Below are 25,107 nucleotides of genomic sequence, written 5' to 3'. Positions count from 1 at the left end.
ACCCCTAAAATTTGTTGTCTTAAAAAAAAATTCCCCACTGTCCACCTGCTGTTTGTTCATTTTCTGCACTTCAGAGAGTGTAGATTAAAGAATATGCAACTGTCCAATTTCTTGGTCAGAGGAATATGGCCATCTTTGTACAAAAACACTTTTAAATCAGAGAATTAACTACCTTGCTCAGGGATTTTTTTCATCCCAACAAAATTTATCCTCTTCACCGTGCCACCAGTGCCTTCTGCCTTATTAGCTCAGATAATATTTGTAACTTTTATTTCACTGACAAAATGGACCACGAATCCTTCCTTGAAAATCTAAGGACATTATGTACTCTCATTTGCTCTAACTCTCCAGTGGATGTGAAAAAGAAGTCTCCTTCCAATATCAAGATATATACTTACTCTGGGTTTTGGAATTTAACAGGCACATAGATTTGCACTTGTGAAAAATGGAGTGTGTTCAAAGATATTTATTGCAGAATTACTTATGTTAGCAAAAGATTTGAAACAATTTAAAAGTCCAAAAATATAATACTGGATCAACCAATTCACACACCTTCTCCAGGTGATTTCTCCAAATGGACTTGCTTGGACTTCTTCACAGCATAATGGTCTCCAGGCAACTGGACTGCTTACATGGTGGCTTAGCGCTTTGGTGAAAGTGTTCTGCTGTTAAGCTGTATTGTCTTCTATGATTCAGCTTTAGAAGTTATGCAGCTACTTTTGCTGCATTTTATTGATTACCAGAGAAGCAAAAAACCTCCCAGACTCAAAGAGAGGGGAATTAGACCCTACCTTTTGATGTGAGAATGGCAAGGTCCTAGAAGAACATGTAGAATGGGAGAGATTGTTGCACCACCTTTGGAAAATAAAATCTTCTACCCTATAGGCAGTCATTGTTTGGATGGTTCTGAAATGCAGAAATTCCAGTTATCACAATTTAGTTAAATAGTTCCAGTCCACAAACAATATATTTCAGACTTCAGTTAGCACCATATATTAACTGTAATTGCATTAAGTACAATTAAGTTCCTTGTAAGTTCCTCAAACCTGTGCCCCTCATCCTTGTGCCACAGGGAAAGGGTGATGCTACAGAATGCAAAGAAGGACAATAGGATATAATTAGCTTTTGAGTTTCAAAAGCCAAAGTCCCAGCCTAGAGCAATGGAAGCTACAAACACAAATAAAGTTCAGTGTCTGGTCTGCAATTTATTTTTGCTGGCCTTATTATCAGATTTAAATTCTCTGTGAGCCTGGGACCTCAGTGGTTGAAATGCAAAAGTGGGTGATTTGACTGTTTTGTTCTCTGCATGCCTTCCTTCCCTGAGGCTTGAAGAAGGAAATGGAGTCAATCATCCCATGCCTTTTGCTCAATACCACAAAAGATAAAAATCACCACATAAAGGCATAATTTGGGGTTTTTTGGCTCTTCTCAAATATTCATTTCCTCTAAGTGCTCAGGGGCTTTATTATTGTTATTGTTGTTGTGTTTGCTTAGAGCATTTTTCCCTGCTGCTTCCAAGTCTGGAACTTTTTCAGAATCACAAAGTTCTAGGAGGCTGGTTTTTAAGTGGCTGCTCTTTCTTTGTGTGAGTTACTTAACAGTTATTAAAAATCTGCCTCATGAGGAGTTTTTAATAGCTTGAAGGAATTAATGCTGTAATATTAGGTAGAAAGAAGTATCTAAAGCTACTTAGTGTTCTGAGCCTGGTCTCAACTGCGTACATTTTTTAAATGGATAGAAATATAACAAAGTATTTTTCTCTGAGTGATTTTTTTTTAAGGAAGAGAGAAAGAAAGAAAACCTGTTTCTTGATTCCTCTTTAGTTCACATTGTCTACAAGAACAGACATCACAATCCGAGGGCATTACTTTCATCATTGTCCCTAGAGGTTCCTTCACGTGTGTTTCACAGCATCTTCCCTGTCTGCTCCCCAGACCCCTGGCGCCCATGGCCCCCAACTTCTTACTGGAGAACTTGATACAAGAAAAAACTGTGGGACGAGAGGATGGCTGTGTCCCAAGTCTTGGTTGAATCCCTGGGACATGCCCCGCCAAGTGTGGGTCCTGGCCTCACACAGGAAAAAATTCAAGAGCGAGCCATCGCTGAATAAAAGTAGGTTTATTCAGAGAGATACACAATCCATAGGCAGAGTGCAGTCCGTCCTACTCAGAAGGGAGAGCGGCCATGAGGTGTGGGGGTGTTGTTAATTTTTATGGGCTCCGTAACTTCATATGCTAACAAGTGGGAGGATTATTCTAGCTACCTTTGGGGAAGGGGCTGGCATTCCAGGAATTGGGCCATTGCCCACTTTTTGACCTTCTATGGTTAGCCTCGGAATTGTCACGGCGCCTGTGGGAGTGCCATTTACCGTATTAATGTATTCCAAACAGTGTATAGTAAAGCTCAAGGTCTACTGGAAGTCAAATCTCCCGCCATCTTGGACGTCAAGGTCTGTTGGGAGTTGAATTTTCCACCATCTTGGTGTTAATTAGTCATTCCTTGAATGGCTGTGCCCTGCCCTCTTCCTTCCTCTCTCAAACTGACTCACTAGTGCCCCTAGGTTGGGTTTTCAGTCCTACCATTGGCCAGAATTTCAGGTGCCCTCGTTCCATAAATGAAGCCTGCACCCAGTCCACTTTGCTGGATTTCTCCCTTTAACTTTGTTGACTCCCTTCCATTTATTGAGTTTCTGCCAGAGTCTGCGGTTCTGTAAACTTCTACTAGACAACTCCAAATTTGTATTTTCTCAATCTGTTCCTAGATACCTGATTTCCATGAACTGGCTGCTGGCTGAACTTTCTCCAGTCAGATCCTCTGGTCTCCAAGGCAAATCCTTGCATTTGAGCCCTTATGGTTTGTCCTGGCCCTGCTGTCCAGAGATTAGGACAACCCACCACTACTCTCTCCAGGCACCCAGTGCCTTTTTATCTCCTGACAAAAGTTTTGCTCTTTATGTGTTAACTCTCCCAAGTATTTGCACTTTTTGAGCCTTTTCAATCTAATTGAGACTAAAAGGCATTGTTTTCATGGAAGATATTTCCAGAGATACTGGATGACCACTGAAACATTTTACCTAAAGCTAGCCCTGAAATTAAAACTGCTTTTTTAAGAAAGTTAAGAGGTTTTCAAATGCAAAATCAGGCCCTCTTCTCCCAGCCTCTGGGTCAGAGGACCCAGAATCTACAACAGTGTTTTACGATTCCTCTCCCTCCAGAGTGTCCCCAACCTGTGTTTATATACATATATGACACAGATGATAGAATTAGAAGTGAATGACATTAAAAGTTATTACAGGGGTGGGAAGGGATAAATTAGGAGTTCAAGATTTGCATATACTAACTACTTTATATAAATTAGATAAACAACACATTTCTACTGTATAGCACAGGGAACTTTATTCAATATCTTGTAACCTATAATGAAAAAGAATATGAAAAGGGACATGTGTATGTATATGTATGACTGAAATATTATGCTGTACACCGGAAATTGATACAACATTGTAAACTGACTATACTTCAATTTAAAAAAAGACAGATCCAAAAAAAAGATTATTTTAACTGTATTTCATATGTCCAAAAGTTAAGTAGAGACATGGAAGATATAAAAAGACATAACCTTTGTTCTTAATGCAGATTCTCCATCCCCTGAGGCACTGAAGCCAAGGAACCCCCATCACATAGCGTCACCAGTGACCTTGCAGACTGTCACTCACACACCACCAGCACCCCCTGCTTAGGTGAGAATTACTGCTGTTTCAAACCCTACTCCAAGCATGAAATAGACGAACAGAGCAAGGAAAGTGCTAATACAGCTCGTTGAGGCAGGGAAACCATGGGAAAGGGAAACAGGTGAAGGAGGCAGCAAGTTTGACCCGTGAGAACCAAGTTCCAGGACTTTTATCTTGGAGGGAAGTCACACATTTTAGGAAATATGTGATTATAATTGTAATCATTAAACTGAGTGACATGGGAAAAAGCTCCAGCAGTGGCCTTTTTACAGAAATTGAGAAACCAATTAAAAAAAGGGGTGGGGGGAGTAGGACACTCTACTAACGGCTAATTACATCATTTATTATTATCTCTCATGACTGATTAGTCTGAGCACAAAACCAATTATCTTTGCATACTGACTTCAGACTTAAAAATGTCTATCCAAGAATATACCAAAATTCACCTAGGAAAGAGAAGAATGGGAATCTTCCAGATTTCTTTGCTTCAAAAATTACTGCAGGTAAAGAGAGGTTCTTGGTGCATCAGAAAGCACTTCTTCACCCTTAACATGTATGGAGAGAGAGTTTATTAGGTGGTAGACATAGTATTAGAGTTCAAAGCACTTTATTTCTCTTACGCTCCCCACCCCACCCGCCCCAAAACACATCTCCAATGCAAAGCCCTCACCCTTTCTGCCTCCCGGAAATAGTGCTGTAGTCAGTACAGGAACTCCCATGTTAGCCTGTGTCCAGTCCTGGCTCCACTTACCAGCTAAGTGACCTTGGGAGTTACTTCAGTTCTGTCTGCCTCAATTTCCTCGTCTGTAAATGGAGATAATAGCAGACTTAGTCACAAAGTTTTAGTACCTGTCACCTGGTACGTTCTTAGTCAGTTTCTTCACATGTTCAAGAGTTTTGTCGCTGCAGATATCCAGGTTGTTCCAGTTAGAGGTTAAGTTAGTCCTAATGATTTGTTGAATGAATCTTCAACAGATATTGAATGCCTACTATGTGCCAAAGACCATACAAAGAACTCTGAAGACAGCAGTGAACCAAACAGATAAAAATCCCTGTCGTCACTTGGGTAGGAGCCAGAGGAGGACACACCAGACACAAACAGGTAAGGCACATGCTAAGTTATTTGCTAATGAGCTCTAAAGAGAAAAAGGTCAGAACCGGGGAGGTAGAGGCCTAGATTTGCGGGTTGTTATTTTAGATATTATAGCACTGTGTAAACTTTGTATAATTTTGTTTATTATTTAAAAAGATATAAAATTGTGGCTTTAATTGCAACAGTGAACTAGTCTTTGCTAATATAACAAGGTTATCTGCTCACAGATTAGAAACATTTGCACAAACATGGTTTTCTTAAGCTTTTTATATTTAATAAAAAGATTTCACAATCTCTCACATACTTTCAATGAGAGCACTTTGACCACTTACAATATCATGGCTGAGAGCAAAGTTCTTACTTTCAAAAGCTCTTATTGCTATTGTGATAATAGACACAGTGTTCATTTTATTTTATTTTTTTTCTTTAAGTATAGGTGATTTACACTGTTGTGTTAGTTTCAGGTATACAGCAAGGTGATTAAGTTATATATATATTCTTTTTCAGATTTTTTCCATCATAGGTTATTACAAGACATTGAATTTAGTTCCCTGTGCTATACAGTATAAACTTGTTGTTTATCTATTTTATATATGTTAATCCCAAAGTCTTAATTTATCCCTCCTTCCATTTTCTCTTTGGTAACTATAAGTTTGTTTCCTATGTCTGTGAGTCTCTTTTCATTTTGTAACTAAGTTCATTTATATATTTATATATATATTTTTTTTTTGGATTCCACATATAAGTAACATCATGATATTTGTTTTTTTCTGTCTGATGTACTTCACTTACTATAATAATTGCTAGGTCCAACCATGTTGCTGCAAATGGCATTATTTTATTCTTTTTTTTACATCTGAGTAATATTCTATTGTGTGTGTGTGTGTGTGTGTGTGTGTATACACATTATATCTTCTTTATCCATTCATCTGTCAACCAAAACATCTAGGTTGCTTCCATGTCTTGGCTGTTGTAAATAGCGCTGCTATCAACATTGGGGTGAATGTATCTTTAGAGTTTTTTTCTGGATAAATGCCCAGGACGGGGATTGCTGGGTCACATAGTAACTCTATTTTTAGTTTTTTAAGGAACCTCTGTACTGTCCTCCACAGTGGCTGCGCCACATTCCCCCCAGCAGTGTGGGGGGGGGGTCTCTTTTCTCCACACCCTCCCCAGTATTTATTACTTGTAGACATTTTAACGATGGCCATTCTGACTGGTGTGAGGTGATACCTCGTTGTAGTTTTGATTTGCATTTCTCTAGTAATTAGCAATATTGAGCATTTTTTCGTGTGCCTGTTGGCCATCTGTATGTCTTCTTTGGAGAAATGTCTATTTAGATCTACTGCCTGTTTTTTTAACCGTATTGTTTTTTGTTTTTTAATATTAAGTTCTATGAGCTGTTTGTATATTTTGGAAATTAATCCCTTGTAGGCACACTGTTTAACTCAGAGAAGATGAAGAACTAGGAAACCATTACTTCAGACTTACCAAGGATCTATATTTCTTCCTTAAATTACCTGATCTACATTTGCAAATAATGCAACATATATGTCAGACAAAGGTTCTGATTGAATCCTTCGCTAAGAAGAAAGAAATTTTATGAGGCAAAATGGTTGCAAAGCCCCTCTAAAATAGGGGTTTATAATAATATAATTATGTAGTTAAAATAATCAATATTTATTTAAATATTATTAAAATGTTTATACTATTTAATATTTCCAAATATTTTAATTAAATATGATTAAATATAAGTAATAATACATTATTATAATATACTTAAATACTATTAAATAATATAATTTAATATTACTAAAAACATATTTAACAATATAAATGATATAACACTTACTTTTTTTATTTCAAAGACTGGGCTTGGAGAAGCAGGGAAATTCAAATCACAGGCATCAGGACATGAGTAGCCGACAGCTGAGAGAGTGGAGCTCAGTGCACACCTGCTGTATTATCAAAGAAGCCTGGCAAGAGTGAGGTAAATGCTTTGCGGGCCTTCATCAGGGTTTCCTATTTGAAAGGTAATTATTAAGAAAAAGAAACTCTGCAGTTGGAGTTTTGAAGATATGCTATTTGTGTCAAAGTTTTATCTTCCTGTTTTGAAATATATACTCAATTCAAAATGGTTCTAGTGGTTTTCTTCTACCATGTGTTGTAGATCAACACACAATTATCACTGTTGTGATTAAGCCTCACTGAATGAGCAGTGTCTGTGTAGTGCTCACAGACAAATGTTTCTGGGGATTACCTCATTACATTCTCTTGAGATGCAATAAACTGAGCATTAATTAGCATACCCATTTTACAGTTAAGAAGGTTGAGTCCTGAGAAGGTTAAAAAAGTTTCTTGGGTTCACACAGATGGGAGGTACAGAATTGAACCTAAAGTCTAAAAAATTAACCTTAACATTAACCTTGACACTAAACTGCCTTTAGCCAGGTAATGTTTTCAGTGGGTCATCAGTGTTCTTTTCATCTTTCTGAACTGGAATATCTAATTAGAATGGCCCTGCTTCTTTTAAGGAGGAAATGTATTTTATTTAAGACTATCAATTTAAAGTTCAGAGTTGCTCCCACTCCCTCTCATCCAAAAAAAAAATTTAATGATAATAATAATTAAAAAACAGGAGAAAAAATCCCTGCATTCCAATTGTTGCTATAACTAATCATTTCTCAGTTTTTAGATTTGAATAAAGCCATCGGAGGGAATGGCAGTATTTAAGTGTATTATTATCATTTGTAATAGTAACATTCCTCAAATATTTATTCCTTAAATAAATATTTACATTGTATTTAGTATTTCTCAAAAAATATGAAATATACTACCTATTTTTCAAAAGGTTACCAAGACTGAGATCTAAGACTGAATAGAGTTTGGACAATGTACTACACTTTGGTTCATTAGGAAGTAAAGATGTCCTATGACCTTGATGTGTCATTAGGTCAATCAGTTTAACAAATCAGACTGTTTCCTGATCTCTAGTTTTGTGGAAAGTTTATTCAAATAAATTCCTTTGACATGTGTGAAATAACTAGACTTCACTGGTCTGTTCTAACCATGAACACCACTGTGTTCACAAGATTGCTGTGCCCTGTGGTTTTGAATCTTCTCCCTGGGAGAACCTGACAGCCAAGGAGAATCAATAAGTGAAGTGGAGGTTATGGCCATCCCTGGACCTGTGGTTGAGTTTTGAGCTTTGAGCTGCTCATGAGCTCAAATTTTCTTTGTATCTCTAACTTTGGCTTTAAAGTGCATGCAAATTTAGTGTTTTACTCTGTAACATGTTTTAATATAAAAAAATCAATGAAAAATTGAATTAACACTAGGCCCACCTACTTCCAGACTTCCTTAAATGAGATCATATTTATGTTGTTCAAGACATTTCAACTTGTTACTCTGATACTTAGTCAGAAGCTTCTAAATTAATATACTAGAGTAAAAACAAAAAGAATATAAAATGATAACAAGTAAAGATGAAGCCCAGCATGTTGCAGGTGATACAAAAATGTTTGTAAGCGATTAAGTATGGGTATCAAATAGGAAAAAATCGAATGTCAAAAGTTCAAAATAAGGACTCTGCATTTTTTTTTTCTGGTAGCTTACCCCACTCACATGGGAAGGAAGGGTCCTAATTAAGCCTCAGGAGCACAGGGCTGTTATTTACTAGTAAGATTTGTCGCAGATATTAAACAGTCTTGCCAACCACAGTGCACTATCTACAGCTAACACGGCTGTGTCCAGTGCAATCTGTAATGTGACTGCATAGAGCAGATCAGCTACTGTAGTCATCATTGTCCTTTTTCAGTTGCTTTTCATACCTGCCTTGAATTCTCACTGAAATAGTCACTTTGAAACCCTAGCTCCATTGTTCTGAGGGGACTTTTCAGCAGCTGATCCATCCCAAGCCATTTATTTCAAGTGGTACAAGAGAACTGTGATGTCTTCCTTAGGCCCCCTTCATTCTGAATCTCAACTTCCATCTGTTCCTCTGGAAACTGAATAGTCACTTTCCCAGGGGAACAAGAGAGCCTATCAATGATTCTCAAGTGCCCCAGCTGTGAGGGCTGTGGTAAGATAGCTGCCTCCCTGTCCACCAGGACGAGCACTGCCCTCATCATGAGTGGACACCCCGTCTAGTGGGACAGGGGCACAGATTTTGCATTCTCAGGACTTGGGTTGCTGGACACCAGTTCAGACTTTGGACAATTCATTCTGCTCAGACCTTAGGACCACACTTGGAAATGTCAGTTACACCATCTCCTGAGACTAATTCTCCACCAATACCCAGTGTAAAAATCAGTTGCTCTCCTGCTTAAAACACTTTGTTGCCTCCCTATTTCCCTTCAGATAGTTCAATTAATTAAACAAAGCCATTGGACTGAGGTGGCTCTAATGCTTTGGCGGCGGAGGTAATCAAACTGAAACCTAAGCCTGTAAATGCCCCAAGGTTGAGAAATCAAAACCTAGGGACAACACATCATGAACAGCCAACCAGTTTTTCCCAAATGAGGCAACTGCTTAATCAGATAATTCCCTTTCTTGGCTTTCTCCCCGTCTCCACAGAAGTCCTTCCCCAGCTCCTGTGGACAGAGTGCTCCTAAGCACTTGGCTCCTAATGGATTCTGATTTGGCGCTGCCCAATTAGCATCTATATTTGCTCAAAAAAAAAAAAAAACTCTTAAAATTGTTCATGTGCCTCCGTTTACCCTTTGACCATTCAATATCTAAAATCTCTAAAACTGGTGTGGTTTATAAGGGTCTCCTCTGCCTACCTGCTCAGCTTCTCTCCCTCTGTTCTCCTACGACACCCTCCAACCGGCCAGAACTCCTTCAGTTCCTTCCTCCTCCAGTGGCCCTTCCCTCATCAGCCTCTGCTGACTGGAAGACCTGCCCCTTCCTCAGTCTGACCCAGCCTACCCATCCCTCACATCACTTTCCCAGGGACCCCCACCCTCACCTCCCCCAAGTCTTCATTCCATTGTTCTGGGTCCTTGCATTCTCTTTCTGCTCATGGTTGGCACACTTGTAACTATTTGCTGATCAATTATTTGTAGAAAGGCTGTATTCCACACCAGATTTTCAATCCCTTGAGAGCAGGAGAGTTTTCACTACCGATTCCTTAAACGACATTAGCCAATAGGTTCTAACACGTGAGATGGCTGATATTTGAACATCCATTTCATATGATTCAACCTAATACCTCTTCAACAAATATTTATTGAAAAATACATTTTTGAAAAACCCGGTCACTGTGGTTTTAGGCTTTCTGTGTGTGTGTGTGTGTGTGTGTGTGTGTGTGTGTGTGTGTGTGTGAGTGTGAATGAAAAATGCTGCCAGCCATATCAGTAAACAAAGGATGCTTCGGCCATCAGGATAATCAGCCACTACCACTGCCCCCAACAGTGAGCAGAGGGAGCTCAGGATGGAAGTAAGCAGGCAGCCAACGGTGCACCCTGAGGGGACTCAGGATGGGAAAGAACAGGATGCTGGCCCTAGCTAGCTAAGGTGCATATCAAAGGAATGATTTCGCAGGAGCCCAGACTTTTGCACCTTCCCACACATAGAAAAGCACTGAACTCCTTAGCTTGAGATAACTGGTTTTCTTTAATTAACAATCTCTTGATGTTCTGACTACCTGGTTTTTGTTGAAAAAACTCCTATACCTCCTGGTTCCTCCCTTGCTTCTTCGGAGCAGTCTTAAAGCGATCTGAGAGGCCACCTCTCAGGCCGAGTCCTCAGAAAGTCCATCGAATAAAACAGAAGTCTCAGCTTTTAGGTTGTGCATTTTTTAGTTGACATGTGATCAGCTATTAGTATTAGCAGTTATCAAAAGAATCTCTTGTTATGCCAAGTTTTAAAAATTTAATTAGGTATCAGAAATTTTCTCAAAGTTAAATACAATAATAATAAATTCCAGAACGGGGTCCCGTTTGAAATACAACTTCAGCAGTTTCCCTCTGCTGCTTTGATCTTAGGTCAGTTTTCAGTTCACCTTAGTTTTCTTCATTCTTCTGTGAGACTTAGCTCCAACTGTCATTTCTTGAGCCCTTGCAGGTGAGTTCCATATATGATTTCCTTCTGACCCCTGGAAGGAGGAACCAGAACCGAATCTAGATTTTGCACTGCCAGCTCTCCCCCACCAACTTCCAACTTCAGAAGCCCTCCTCCACTTTCCCCTCCTGAACTGGATTTAACTGTTTTATAACCATGACTGTTGCGCTCAGCCAGGAACTTCTCTCCAGGAATGCCTCACCCTAACTCCTCTAACTTGTAGAATTCCATAGAACTCCTGTGATTCAAACACAACAGAAAAAACTGTAGTGATGCCATGTCTGAGGCACCAGAGTTAAGGCCCCCGCCCCTGTGACTCACTGTTGTAAGCTGACTGGTTCGCTCACCTCCCATAAGCATTCAGCGGCACGTCCTGGGTGCCAGCCCCATGAGTGAGGGAGCATCAGTGCCTTAGAGGCACTGGGCTCTGCCTCACGAAGCCAAAATCCAGCAAAGCTTGTACCTAAAGAAGATGTGATTTAATGATACTGAGAAAAATAGTCAACTGAAACACCTTTTTACTAAAAACCTTTTCGAGGGTGGATTACAGCTCAGTAGTAGAGTGAGTGCTTAGCATGCACAAGGTCCTGGGTTCAATCCCCAGTTCCTCCAATAAAAAAAATTAAATGAATAAAATAAACCTTTGCTAATTGCCCAAGCTTTGGAACACTAGAGAAACTATTGCATTGTAAATATAAAGCAAAAGATAGTGGTATAAATCATAAAATTTTAAAATGCCTATCAACTGACCAGAAGGAAAGAAAGATGAAGGAAGAACAAATGGTCTAAGAAGATAGGAGCAGGCCCTTCAGGAAGAAGATTCTGGAGAACATCACACCCCATCCATCTGGCCTCATGGGCTACTTGAGGTCCAGGGAACCCTGGAGCCCTGACTCTCCCAGGGAGCCTGAGGGGATGCTGCTGGCTTGACTTCCTGATGAATGGCAGCTCTGAGGAGCTCATCGAGGTATTCAGACCACAGCCACCCTGCAAAGGACAAGAGCCCTATACGGCCTGAGCAGGGAGGCTTTCCCTCCTTCACCCAGAACAGCAATTCGCCCAGCTCAGCACTTGCTAAGTACCTGGGGTGACAACAGGAAAAGTAGGATTCGCATGAACAACAGCCACGATAATCCTGTCACAGGAGGCCAACCACATCACTCAAGACCCGCACGTCTTCAGTCCTTACCGCGACTCAACTCAGTGAATATGTTGTCAAACAAACCCATTTTACAAGTGAGGAAACTGAAGCTGGAGCAGTTAGGTGATGGAGCCAGGAGTCAAACCCAGATAGATGTAGCAGACACTAAATCTCCTAATCTCTATAGAAGACAAAGTTGCATCTGAAATTGATGGTTTCCTTGCTCTTTTGAATCATTTACAAGCTAATTGATTCCATAGCTTGTAGATTTGTGAGGGGTTAATCATGGAAACTCTTACATGTTCATTAATTTTTCATATTATTTCCATATTACTCATCATCCTGTTTGCTGACAGTCTGCTACAGTGTGACACTAAGGATCCATTTTCTTTTGTAAACAGCTTTATTGAACTGTGATTCACATACCATACAATTCACCCATTTAAAGTGTGCTACTCAATGGCTTTTAGTATATTTACGGAGTTGTGCAATCATCACCACTATCTAATCTAAGAACATTTCATCATGCAAGAAAGAAACCCCTACCCATTAACATTTCCCATTTCCCCTCCCTCCAGCCCCTGGCAACCACTAATCTGCTTTCTGTCTCTATGGATTTGCCTATTCTGGACATTTCATAGGAATGGAATCCTACAGGTGGCCTTTTGTGCCTGGCTTCTTTTACTTAGCATTGTGTCTTCAAGGTTTATCCATGTTGTAGCATGTATCAGTACTTCAGTCCCTTTTTGTTTAATGGCTGAATGATGTTCCATTGTATGAATATACCACATTTATGCATTGACTTAACAGTTGACAAACTTTTGAATTGCTTGCATTTGGGGGCTATTATGAATAATGCTGCTCATCATATTGGCTCCATATACTTTCATCAGACTCTCTTTCAATTCTATAGCCATTACAGCGAGCTTCCCTAAGTCTGTGACAAACTACTAGAAACAAAGAAGGCTAAAATCCCCCGGCAAGACAGCAATATGTGATTCATACTTAGGACGACCAATTCTTCCTGGTTTGCCCAGAACTTCCCCAGTTTTTGCATGGAAATTCCTGCATCCTAGGAAAATTTTAGTTCCGGGAAAATCAGGACAGTTGGTCAGCCTAGACTGGGACTTAACTCAGAAGGCAATTCTGCAGAAGCCCACTTCCTGGGATGAGTTTTGCAGTTTCTGGTGACAGTATAGTTATATTTTTAAAACTGGCTTGTGTAGTAACTATCGTTTTACATAGTTTCATTTGAGTAGGAAACAATTATTCTTTTAATTCTTATGTGGTGAAAAATGCCCCCAAATTTCACAACTTCATATATTCTAATTTTAAAGTTATTACATATTTAATATATAATCATATATGGATAAATTATATATATAGATATAGATATGTTATTTGCCCTTTTTTTTTTTGCATGTGATTTTTTTTTTTAACTTTATTTTTTGGAGCAGCTTTAAGTTTGTAGTAAAATTAAGAGCAAGGTACAGAGATTTCCCATATATCCCTGCCCCCACACATGCATAGCCTCCCCCGTAATCAGAATCTCTCCCCAGAGTGGTATGTTTGCTAGGATTGATGGCCTGCATATTTTTTAGGTAGAATACTCATTAACTAAATAACTAAAAGACCTCCTAAAAGCTGAAAAGCCTCATGTCCACAGGGTGGCAGTGTGACACCCTATAAACCCAAATGGAATGTAAGTAAAAGCTATGTTAATAAAAACAGATCTTTGGTTTAACAATGTAGTTTTATGGGAAAATGGATAAGGCCATTCAATTCATTGTGAGATCAATGGCTTGTTTTATATTGGTAAACGGACACGTATGGTTAACTACTGATGTCTGCAAACCTCCCTGGAGCCCTGACAAGTAATACAAATTTAATCAGTTCAAAGCCCATCAATTCATGCCTTTTTAAAAAGCTTTTGTTTTCATTGTTTCTGGTGAAATTATAGACTCTTAGGAGCCTTAGAAATCACAAAATTAAATGTTTTCTGCCTTTTTTCCATCAAAAAACTCAAAACACTTTTTCTGATACTACACATGCCCACGATAGTTACAACTTCACCCCTTTCCCTCAATTTAAGAAAGGATATTGAAATTCAGGGATATTGAGTGACAGGGCTATTATAAGGATAATCTTGAATCTTCTCTGTTTTTAAGTTAATCATTCACTATCTTCAATACTTGATTTTTAGAAATAAATTACTTTTGCATGCTTAAGACCAAATCTGGACACAAGTGTGTTAAAGTTCTTAAACTGAGAAAACATAATCTTAGTCTAATCTCTCATTGAATGAACATTCTAGAACATTCTTAACAGTTATCTATCTGGGAAATGGGCACAAAGAGCAATTACATTTAATTTGCATTAGCTCTATTAGCATAAATCCAGTGTTGCAGGCATGATATTCACAAATTATATACATTTCCTTATTTACATTAAAAAAAAGGAATCTAGAAGAAAATGTATACTTTTTACTACAAATAGCAGCAGACTTGGAAACTGTTGTTTGTTCACATCACTAAAGGTAGGGGTAAAGGGAAATAAAGGCAACTTTCTTCTGCTCCACAGAAAGACAGCACTGAAATTACTGAGAAAAACAGCTTCCCTGTTACAGCTTCTAAGCGCTACCACAGGCCAGCGCACACCGCCTGTGAGTAACGCGGTGCTGCAGCCTCCACAGCTGAGTAAAAGCAATTAGCAAAGGAGGAAAGAACACAGACCAAATATGAATCTAGTGACATATATTTGGTCTCTCTCTTTTTTTTTAATATCAGGTCACAATGTCCATGGAATGAAAAGTAATCTGATCCCTAAGGGCTCTTCATGCTGGAATCTGTTTTCTTCTAGGAGTGTTCGGTCCTAGTCTTAGCTGTTTGTCTTTTGTTTGCCTATGTTGACTTGGATATGTATCACGGCACTGCTGGAACTAAACAGGTAGACAGTGACTAGCTAAATTCTCTCTAATCCTACCTAATTCTCTAATTCTGTCTAATTCTCTAAGAGAGAAGAAGGAAGCATATGTTTAAATTCTTATTCTGCTGTCTATGAACTTCTGTTTTGTGCCCACTTCTACAACTCTTGTAAAAATAACCACTGACTAATCATAATTAGATTGAATTAGACTATAATTAGACTATAATTAGATTGTTTTTAATATTATTTTTAATACTAACAAGTGTCCTTCAGGACTGCAGTCTGCTTGTTGCAGAAGATCTTTGAGGCATAAAATATATATCTAGGGCTGTGAAAGCTGCTTTCCTCAAAAAATTAGTGTTATCATCTGGGTTAAATAATACATTCTCTAAATCACGTTGCTTAATACGTGTGGGGCGATTGGCTGCTAATTAGTTAATGCAACTACTCCTACTACAGGTGGCCAGGTACCTCCCACTTACAGTTTCTCAGTAGATCCTGACGTTTACATAGTAGCTTCCTGTTTAATAGCATAGGCAGTGCAAACACTCTTCTGATAGGAATGATGCTTTTGAGAGCTGTGTCTTTGATGTTTCTTTTAGAGACCGTTGCTCACCTTTATAACAGATTTCAAAGGCCCATTCAGATAACCTGCCTGTTGTTGGTTGCTTTGGAATGAAATGCCAGCCTTCTGAACTCATTAAGTTTTGTCCCCAGGAACTTCCCCTGGAATTGCTTGTTGGAACCACTGAGAATCTGGGTTGCTAACACAGAGGCCCTGAAAATCAAACTAGAATGGCCTGGAGTTGGTGATCAAAATAGTTACTGAATGCTTTGCTAACAAGGCTAGACATCTAATCCTCACAACACAGCAAAGTGGATCTTATCCACAGGAGTAGACAAGGAAATCGAGGCTGGAAGATTCAGGGACCTACTCAGTGCAGAGAGTATCTGAACCCGGGACTGATTCTTCTCACACAAGGGAGGACAGGGGCTCCTCTGGGCAACATCTGTATTCCTGTCCCAAGATACACATGGCAGAGTGACACAGGTCCGGCCTCACAAGTCAGAAAGCTGGAGACTCTAGCCCCAGCCCCAGAACTGCTCAGACAGAACACGTGCCCTCCAATAAAACATAATCACTGGGGTTTGTTTGTTGTAAGATATGTGGGTTCTATTTCTTTATTGCAGTAAAGAAAAAAAGCATATAACATAAAATTTACCATCCTAATCATTTTAAGTGCTAACTCTATGCACATTGTTGTGCAACAGATTTCCAGAAATTCTTCATCTCACAAAACTCAAACTCCATAAAACAACAACCCCCCTTTTCCCCTCCCCACCAACCCCTGGCAACCAGCATTTTATTTTCTGCTTCTAAGAGTTTGATGACTTTAATACTTCATTTAAGTGGAGTCATACTATATTTGTCTTTTTTGTGACTGGCTTACTTCACTAAGCATAATGTCCTCAAATTTCATTCATTTTGTAACATATGATGAAATTTCCTTCTTTTTAGGGACTGCATATTTTATTATATGTATACCACATTTTCTCTTATTTAGTGGAGATACAATTGACATATAACTATGTCAGTTTGAAGTGTACATTGTGTTGATTTGATTGATACATTTATATATAGCAATGTGATTTCCACTGTAGCTACAACACCTCTATCATGTCACTTTTTTATTTATCTGTGGATGGACACTTATCTCTTGGCTCTTGTGACTAATGCCACAATGAGCATGGATATGCAAATATCTCTTCAAGATCCTGTTTTCAATTCTTTTGGATATATATACCAGAAGTGAGACTGCTGCAACATATGGTAATTCTTTTTTTTTTTTTTTAACTTTTGGAAGAACCTCCATACTGCCTTCTACAGCAGCTGCGCCATTTGCATTCCTATTAACTGTGCAGAAGGGTTCCAGTTTCTCCATTCTCACCAAAACTTGTTATTTTCTGTTTTTTTAAGTACTCATATTATCTTTTATTATGGATATCTCTCACTTTTATCCTTCCCTAACCATGCCCCATTTCAAGGCTCTCTCTGCTTTATTTATTTCTATGTTGTTTGAATTTTTATACCTTTGTTACTTTTATAATTTTTAAAGCAATGAAGATACATTTTTTAAAAATTTGTTGCAAAAAGATTGGCCAAATCCAACATGATGGAGGCATTTAGCTTTTAGTATAACATGTGTAACTGAGAAATGGGAGGAATGATGAAATTGCACTGTGGATTTTCTGAACTGTGTGGAACTGAGCTTAGGGGATCACACTATGGTCCAAATACCCCATTATCACCTGTCTACTCTATACCCACCCAAATAAGGTTAGCATTGTTAGGGAACCTATAGTCAGCTAGGGGAGGCATTAGAATGTCAAGTGAAAATAAGAGTAGTTTTCCTTGTTAAGCAGACAAATATGTTTATTAATTTAAAGTAAATAAAAATAAATATTGTAACATCATAAGTGAAAGCATAGAATGTAAGATGTAACCCAATGGAGAGATAAGAGAGTTCTCATGGAATGAAGGCCATTCTGGGAGGAGCTACTGTGGTCAGGGTACTAGTGCTAGTAACCTGCGCTCTGCCAGCGTGCATCTGATCCCCACCCAGCCCAGCCCTCTCACTGACCCTGACACCAGGGTGATTCTGGCATAGGATGAGTCCCAAGTCTGATATACACATTATTTAAAAATAAGAACAAATAGAAGTTCAACAGTTTATGCTTTAGAATTCTAAACTGGCCAGTGTCAAATCAACTTATGTCCAATTATTGTATGTCCCTGCCAGTAACTAGCTGTGTGACTTTGACCAAGTCACTTAACCTCTCTGATACTATTTCCTCCTCCCCAAATGGGAAGATTGGAATGGATATAACTGTGCCTTCTTTTCTAGAGCTTATGTTCTAGGATTTTAAAGTGTACTTTCAAAATGTCCATGGCCTCTCAGGGTGACTGAGAGGATCAGCCCCGGAAGGACCACAAGACTGTCCACGGTCAGGCCGGCTCTGTGCAGCTGCCACTCCACACACCATCTCTTACCGCCCACTCCTGTCTTCTCACCCACCTTCCAGCACCTCTTGTCTCCTCTGCCCATCCTGTTCCACTCCCAGTCCTATCCCTACCCCACAGTGAATTAATCAGAAAGAATTTGGGGATACGGATTTACCTTCACTCATAAAAACCAGCTGATTACCTTGGAACAGAGTGCCGTTAGCCACTAAAAAATGTTTGCAAAAACTAAGAAAAAGGCTCTATGCCTCTGAAAATGTGTTTTGACTTCATTGAGGTACCTTAAATGTGACTAATACCTTAGAGCCGTGTACGACCTGGGAATTGTAAAGGCTCTCGTGCATAGTATCAGCGATTAATATACCCGATGAGCTTGAAAGGTAGGTTTTATCCTCTCTCCATTATAGATGAGGAATCCAGCAACGAAAAGTAAAACTATTTGATCAAGAACTCACAGTTAGTAAGTGACAGATCCAGACCTAATAAATCAAGATCTCCTAGGGTGGAGCTTTGAAGTATATGTTTTTACCTCTAATTTTAATTTCTTAGGCCAGTCCCTTCAGGGCTAGATAAATCATTTTTATAATTTTTTCAAGAGAAACATTACCTCCCCAAAAAATCCACTCTGAGAATTGTAACTGCAGTGTTGATGCTTACTTTCTTGGGGATGCCTTTGGTGTTTTACAGAGTTTTTGTCTGCTGTCTTATTCTCACAGGGCTGCCTCCACAGAGGGTGTTCCGGAAAAGTGTTTTCTGAGAAGATGGGTGAATAAGAAGATGGATAGATGGATAGATGGCTGGATACACTAACCAAACAACATGTGAGTGAGTGAATTAATGAATGGACTTAGAACCATTTGGCTTTTCAATTACTAATGAGAAAACATTACCACACTTCGTTAGAGCCAAGTATTTATCCATTAATTTAATAAGCACATTTATTTAATAAGTATTTTCTCACTTTAACTAAGCATTAACAGAAATAAAAAATTGAGAATTACTCCCCTGCTTATGTTCACCCACTTGATGTGCTAAGAATTTCAGTTGCAAATCAACAGAGATCAATTGTCCACCCCTTTAATGTACTGGAAAGTGTTAAATGGCAAACTGTTCAGCTTTCTTATCTCTCCAGGATGCAAAGGACTTGGTATTAACTGTGCCAGAAGCTCTTCTTGTGTTGGCAGAGGCAGCTATTACTTTCCTCCAAGGTTAAGCCTCTAGTGCCTACACTAGCTGACGTTTTTCCTGCAAAGAGAAGCAGCAGAAAAGTAATGTATCCGAGAACTATTACAGTAAAAATATACAGATAGTTCGCAAGCAAGCTTTTACTAGGGGTATGGCAATTTGAGGTAAAGCTGGATGGAACCAGAAAACGATTGTGGGAACCAAGAAAAACAGGCCTAACCAGCTCTTTTTGTCCTAAAGGAATGGACTCTAAAATGAGTTAAGTGTGACACTGTCAAAAAGTTCCTCAAAGCCCCTATCATCACATCACATATAGTAAGCCAAATTTTATCTGCATTGAAAAATTTTATCTATGTGATGGTCAATCCAGTCACAAAATAATAATTATACTTAAATAGTGGTATTCCTGTAGCAAAATCAAACCTCAGTTTTGGAAGTTTTTGAGGAACTCACTCAAAAATGTAACAGTGGTTTTCTGGTATGGGTGAGGGAGAGGAATTAAGACCAAAAAAAACCCTTAATTCTGTCCCATACTTCTGAAATGTTTTCCCTTTTTACAATAATCACATATCATATTATAAGCAGAAGAAAATAATTTAGAAATTTATGTTCAACTTCTGGAGTTTATATGATGGATAAATAATTCCCAGTGAATTTCTACTCTGCATTATAAAGGTGTCTTCTCATATTCATATTGCTTCCTTCTAATTCAGCACACAGGAAGATTTAAGCATCTGAATAACTATGAGGACTGCAGAGATGAGAGTACAGGCACTGGAAAATGTATTTCTAGCCATATTAGAAACATTATGGCCAGCCCAAGGTTTCAAATACAGTCAGTCTCGTCAAATTGGAACTGAAGAAATTCAAAGTTAAAAGTCATTATTATCATTCTAAGTTGGACAGAGAATCTGCAAACCCAGCTATATATTAATATAAATTTATTACAAGTTACTATTTAACTATGTGTTTCTGATCAAAGTCTACAGTTACATAACACAAAACCCACATGTTGCAAACTCACCACATTCTGTAAAGCAATAGAGCACTCATAACAATGGCTAAAATTAAAGATGCTTCTTTTATTTTAAAACACTTAACACGTTCCATTGGTTTTAGAAAAGAACTTGAACCCATGATAATGGATTGGGGCTTATCACTTAGATAACTGCAGAGAGGAATAAGGTGTACATTTTTAGAAAAGTACAAAAAGTAGACTCTGTAAATACACTAATTATTTTAAAATAGCAATATCAAGTCATACTTCATTTATTAACCAAGATTGGGGAATTAGGGTGTGGTGCATTAACAATTTTTAAAATAGCTGAAGTTAACCATTTGAAATGTTCCTTTATTTTTAACAGCAATCTATTAGGTTGTATCACAAATTTTCTCGCCTAATTGAACAGAATATATGGAGGAGAACATCCCCTTTGTCCTAAGGTTCAGGGGCATCAGTCATTGCGCCACATGCGGCACTCCAAGATGACTAAGGTTTTTACATGCTGTCCGGCTCCCTTGTTACCTCCTTTGCTGCCTCTTGTTCCCAGCATGTCCCAGAAAGCTCCCCCACCCCTTCATCTTCCCTTCTGGGACACCACACCTTAGGAACAGAGTAATAATTGAAAGTAGCCAGCAAAAGCCTGTTAAGCAAGCTTGTTTAATTTTACACACAGACCTGAGTCAACAGGCTCTGATATCAAGTTCTGATAAAGGCTTCACTTCTCTCCAGCGGTGAGAACATTACCTTTGCTCCTCAACTCAGGATGCTGCTTTTTGCCAAGTGCAGGCTATACTTTAACCCAGGTGGGTAAGAAGGTAGAAAAATTTGTTGCCAAATAATAAATAAAACAACACAGTTCAGGTTACTTGTGTGTCTGTGACAGCGGCAGTCTCTGGGTGAGGTCCCAGGAAATAGCACCCCTCTCCCCCACCCTGCTATAAACCATTTAAGTAATAAAATTAAAATGAAAAAAATGGAAGCCATTATCAGTAGACCTTGGTTGGAAGTATGAGACCCAACTGGGCCAACTGACTAAATTATGAAATTAGGAAATTTTGCCCTCCCCATCCTAGACAGCCCTGGGCCTAAGCGGGCCCATGCGATGGAGGTCCTCTCCCAAGACAACAGAAAAGAGCTGAGTGGCATATGCCTAATGGGTCTTTCCCAATTTACCAGCTCCACTTCGCTGATTTACGTTGAAATCATCTCAGCTTTCAATTTCCTGCACAAACAGCCTTTCATTACTTCTTCATCTTTTTGTCCTTTAATTACCTCAGGTGCAGAGGCTTGAGCTAATCATACTCATCCCAAGGCACCAACAGCGTCGAGTCCACACAGGGCCCCCTTTTGCTTAGCTATCTGTACACCACCCCTGTTGTCTTCCCCACTACAGGCAACAAGACTAATGCAGTTTAGATGTTTTCTTGAGCTTTATACTCAACTTTGTAAAAAGTCTTATTGTTTTGTTTAGTTTTGTTTTGAATATGTGTTTTGATAACAGATTTGCACACACAAGCTTCCATTCTGGGTCTTACTTTTTCTGACTCCATACCACGTTTTTAACATGGGTCTGTGCTGTTCTATGTACATCAAGTTAATGTTGCCTGGTGCTCCAAGGTGTGTAGCCGCCACATTTCACTTGTTCACTCCCGCAAGTGATGGACATCCTGATTCTTCTACATCCTCATGCATGTCCCCTTATGGTCCTGGCTGGATCATGGAGGTATGGGGACCTAATTTGGTTGAGCACTGCCACATCACTGTCCAGAATGGCGGCTCCTGCCTACCTTCCCTCCAGCAGTGCAGAAGGGTCCCTATCATCCAACATCCCCACCAGATTTTATATTATCTCACTTCTGTTTTTGCCATTCTCACAGGTGCAAAGTGGTATTTCATTGCATTTAAAATTTAAGTCTGGACAGCTGTTTGTATACATGTTAGGCATTTATGTTTCTGTAAATGACATGTCATGTACTTTGCCTGTTTGCTGTAACATTTCCTGGATTTTTCTGGATGATTTGTAAACATGAATGTTTTCCAAATGTTGGTTCCTTGTTTGTTTAGGAGTTGCAAATAGTTTTTCATCGACCCGTGAATTTTAGTCAGTATATCCTTTGCAAAATAGAAATTCTTATTTTTTTTTCAAATTCCTAAACTATTTTTGCTTTATGGCTATACTTGTGTTCTTTCTAAAACCTAAATGAGTGCATATTTTTTCTTATGACACTTTAGGGTAGGCGATGGTACATGTGTTGTTTTCCACATGATCAGGTTGAGAAGATTCATGCGACCTATTTTACCTACATTAAAATAGTACCTTTTTGTTTTCGATAGAAGTTTTGCTTTAGTATTGGGGTGATGTGAGCAGACAGACTTGTTAACTACAGAGTATGAGTTGAATGAAAATATCCCTCTAATCCTACAGTGCATACAAAACAAGTTATTCTGGGCAGTAGATTAATAAATGGGAAGAGAGAAAGTGGGCTGTCTAGACCTGTTCCAGAACTCACAAATCAATCCAGTCCTTGCTAAGCTCATCTGTGCATTCCAGGAAATTTTTGGAAGATTCCTTGGGATTTTCTACACAGACAATCGCGTCATCAGCAAACAAGGCTAGTTTTATTTCTTTCAGTCTGATCTGTATGCCCTTTATTTCCACCTACCCCCTCCCTTTTTTTTTTGCCTGTTGAACTCACTTGACTTTCTAGCACTATGGTGGATGACAGTGGTGAGAGCAGACACCCTTGTCTTGTTTCCAATCTTAGTGGGAAAGCAGCAGGCTTTCACAGTAATAGGATGTTCACTGTAGGTTTTTTAGTAGATATTTTTTATGAAGTTGAGGGATTTCCTTTCTGTTTCTATTTTTTATGAATGACTGCTGAATTTCATCAAATGTTCTCCCTACGTGAGTTGAGATAAGCATGCAATTTTTCTTCTTTAGCCTCCTAATATGGTGGATTACATTGATTTATTTTTAAATATGGAACCAGCCTGGCAACTCCGACATAATCCCCACATGTTTATGAAGTATAATTCTTTTCATGTATTGCTGGATTCTATTTTGTTAGAGGTTTTTGAATATACAGTGTGAAGAAATATTGTTCTGTATGTTTTAGTGATGTTTTTCACTTGTTTGCTTGCTGTCTGTTTTGGTGTCCTGGTAAAATTAATTTTACAAAATGAGTTGGAAAGTGTTCCCTCTTTTTCTATTTTCTGGAAAGTTTGTATATAATTGATATTAATTTTGTTCAACGTTTGGTAGATTTCTCCAATGAAAGCACCTGGGCCTGCAGGTTTTTTGTTTTTTGCTTTTTTCTAAGTTTTAAAATTATGAATTCAATTTCCTTCATAGTTATAGGGCTCTTCAAATTATTTATTTCATGTTGGGTGCGTTGTGATAGATGCTTTGTGTCTTTCAGAGAAGTGGTGTATTTCACCCAAGCTGTCAAATGCGCGTGTGTGGAGCTGTTTGTAATGTAAGTGTTCCCGTGTGACCCCTTCGGTGTCTGCAGTCTGTAGTGCTGTCCCTGTCTTCATTCCTAAAATTGGTCCTCTGTACCTTCTCTCTGTTTTATCAGTTTTCCTGGAGGTTTATTAACTTTTGTTGATCTTTTAAAAGATTCAACTCTGTTTTGTTTTGTTTTTTTTGAATGGGGGGAGGTAATTAGGTTTGTTTGTTTATTGATTAATGGAGGTACTGGGGATTGAACTCAGGACCTTGTGCATGCTAGGTAGGCACTCTACCCCTTGAGCTATAGCCTCCCCACCTCCTTTTTTTTTTTTCTTTTTTTTTTAAGATCCAACTCTTTATTTTCTCTATTTTTTCATTTTTAATTTCACTGATTTCTGTTCTCATCTTTATTGTTTCCTCTTTCTTCTTGATTTGGGTCTAGTTTATATTTCTTTTTCTAAATTTTTGAGGTATTTCTATTATTGATTTCCAGTTTGGTTGCACCGTGGTCAGAGAACACATTTTCTGTCCATTTGTCTATTATGTCCATTACTTGAAATTTGTTGTGGTTAGGTTTTTAGCCAAGGATATGGTCTAACTTGGTATATGTTTTGTGGGCACTTGAAAACAATGTGTGCTCAGCTGTGTTGGGTGGGGTGTTATTTAAATGTCACACAGATCCTTCTGAGCGATGGTGGTGTTTACTTCTATGTATTGCAGATTTTCTGTATAGTTGCTCTATCAACTGTTGAAAAGGGGGTGCTGCAGTCTCTAATTATAATTACTGACTTGTTTATTTCTTCTTTCAGTTCTATTACTTTTTGCTTAAAACATTTTACATATGTTGTCGGTACATGAACAATTAGAATTGCTATGTCTTCTTGATAGATTGACCTTTTTATCCTTAAAGAATGTCCCTCTCTGTCTCTGGTAATTTTCTTAGCTCTCAAGTCACTTTTTTAAACTACACCAATGTTAACATTTTTGCTTCAGCTACCAAACATAACTTAGAAGAGTCAAGATGAGAAGGGAAGTCTATTGTATTTATCCATATTTTTGGTTACTATGTTCTTTCCTCCCTTCTGATGTTCCATAATTTCTTCTTTTAATGTTTCCTTTTTGTTTAGAGAACTTCTTCAGCCATTCTTTAAGGGAATCTGCTGGAGATAAGCTCTTATTTTTCCTTCTTCTGAGGATATGTTGATTTCCTTTTCCTTTTTTGGGTGGGAGCGGATAATTAGATTTGTTCGTTTGTTTGTTTGAATAGAGTTACTGGAGATTGAACGCGGGACCTCATGCATGCTAAGCACCCACTCAACCACTGAGCTATACCCTCCCCACCTCCTTTTCATTCTTGAAAGACATTTTCTCTATGTGTAAGATTCTAGTTGACTTTCAGAACTTGAAAATATTGTGCAAATTCCTTCTGGTCTTCATGATTTCTGGTGCGAAATCTGCTATCATTCTCATTTCACCCCCACTTCCACCCTGCCC

The 25,107-nt window shown here is 38.6% G+C and overlaps 2 long non-coding RNA genes across 3 annotated transcripts; one reads left to right on the top strand and one right to left on the bottom strand.

Annotated features, from left to right (window-relative positions):
- Positions 1–780: 780 nt before the first annotated feature.
- LOC141578474 (uncharacterized) lies at positions 781–6,804 on the bottom strand. Of its 2 annotated transcripts, XR_012508860.1 has the most exons (4): positions 6,676–6,803; positions 4,482–4,534; positions 4,177–4,275; positions 781–906 (listed from the first exon to the last, which is right to left on the bottom strand). It is a non-coding gene; the product is annotated as an uncharacterized LOC141578474 (long non-coding RNA). The 2 variants fall into 2 exon arrangements; XR_012508859.1 differs by lacking the exon at positions 781–906 and having other exon boundaries at positions 3,451–4,275; positions 6,676–6,804.
- LOC141578473 (uncharacterized) lies at positions 4,430–24,075 on the top strand. The gene is made up of 3 exons (XR_012508858.1): positions 4,430–4,832; positions 6,692–6,813; positions 18,691–24,075. It is a non-coding gene; the product is annotated as an uncharacterized LOC141578473 (long non-coding RNA).
- The last annotated feature ends 1,032 nt before the right edge of the window (positions 24,076–25,107 follow it).

The sequence above is a fragment of the Camelus bactrianus genome, chromosome 8 (genome assembly GCF_048773025.1).
Source record: "Camelus bactrianus isolate YW-2024 breed Bactrian camel chromosome 8, ASM4877302v1, whole genome shotgun sequence".
Lineage (NCBI taxonomy): Eukaryota > Metazoa > Chordata > Mammalia > Artiodactyla > Camelidae > Camelus > Camelus bactrianus.
The sequence above is the reverse complement of the archived record's forward strand: the minus strand, read 5'-3'. Positions and strand labels throughout refer to the sequence as shown.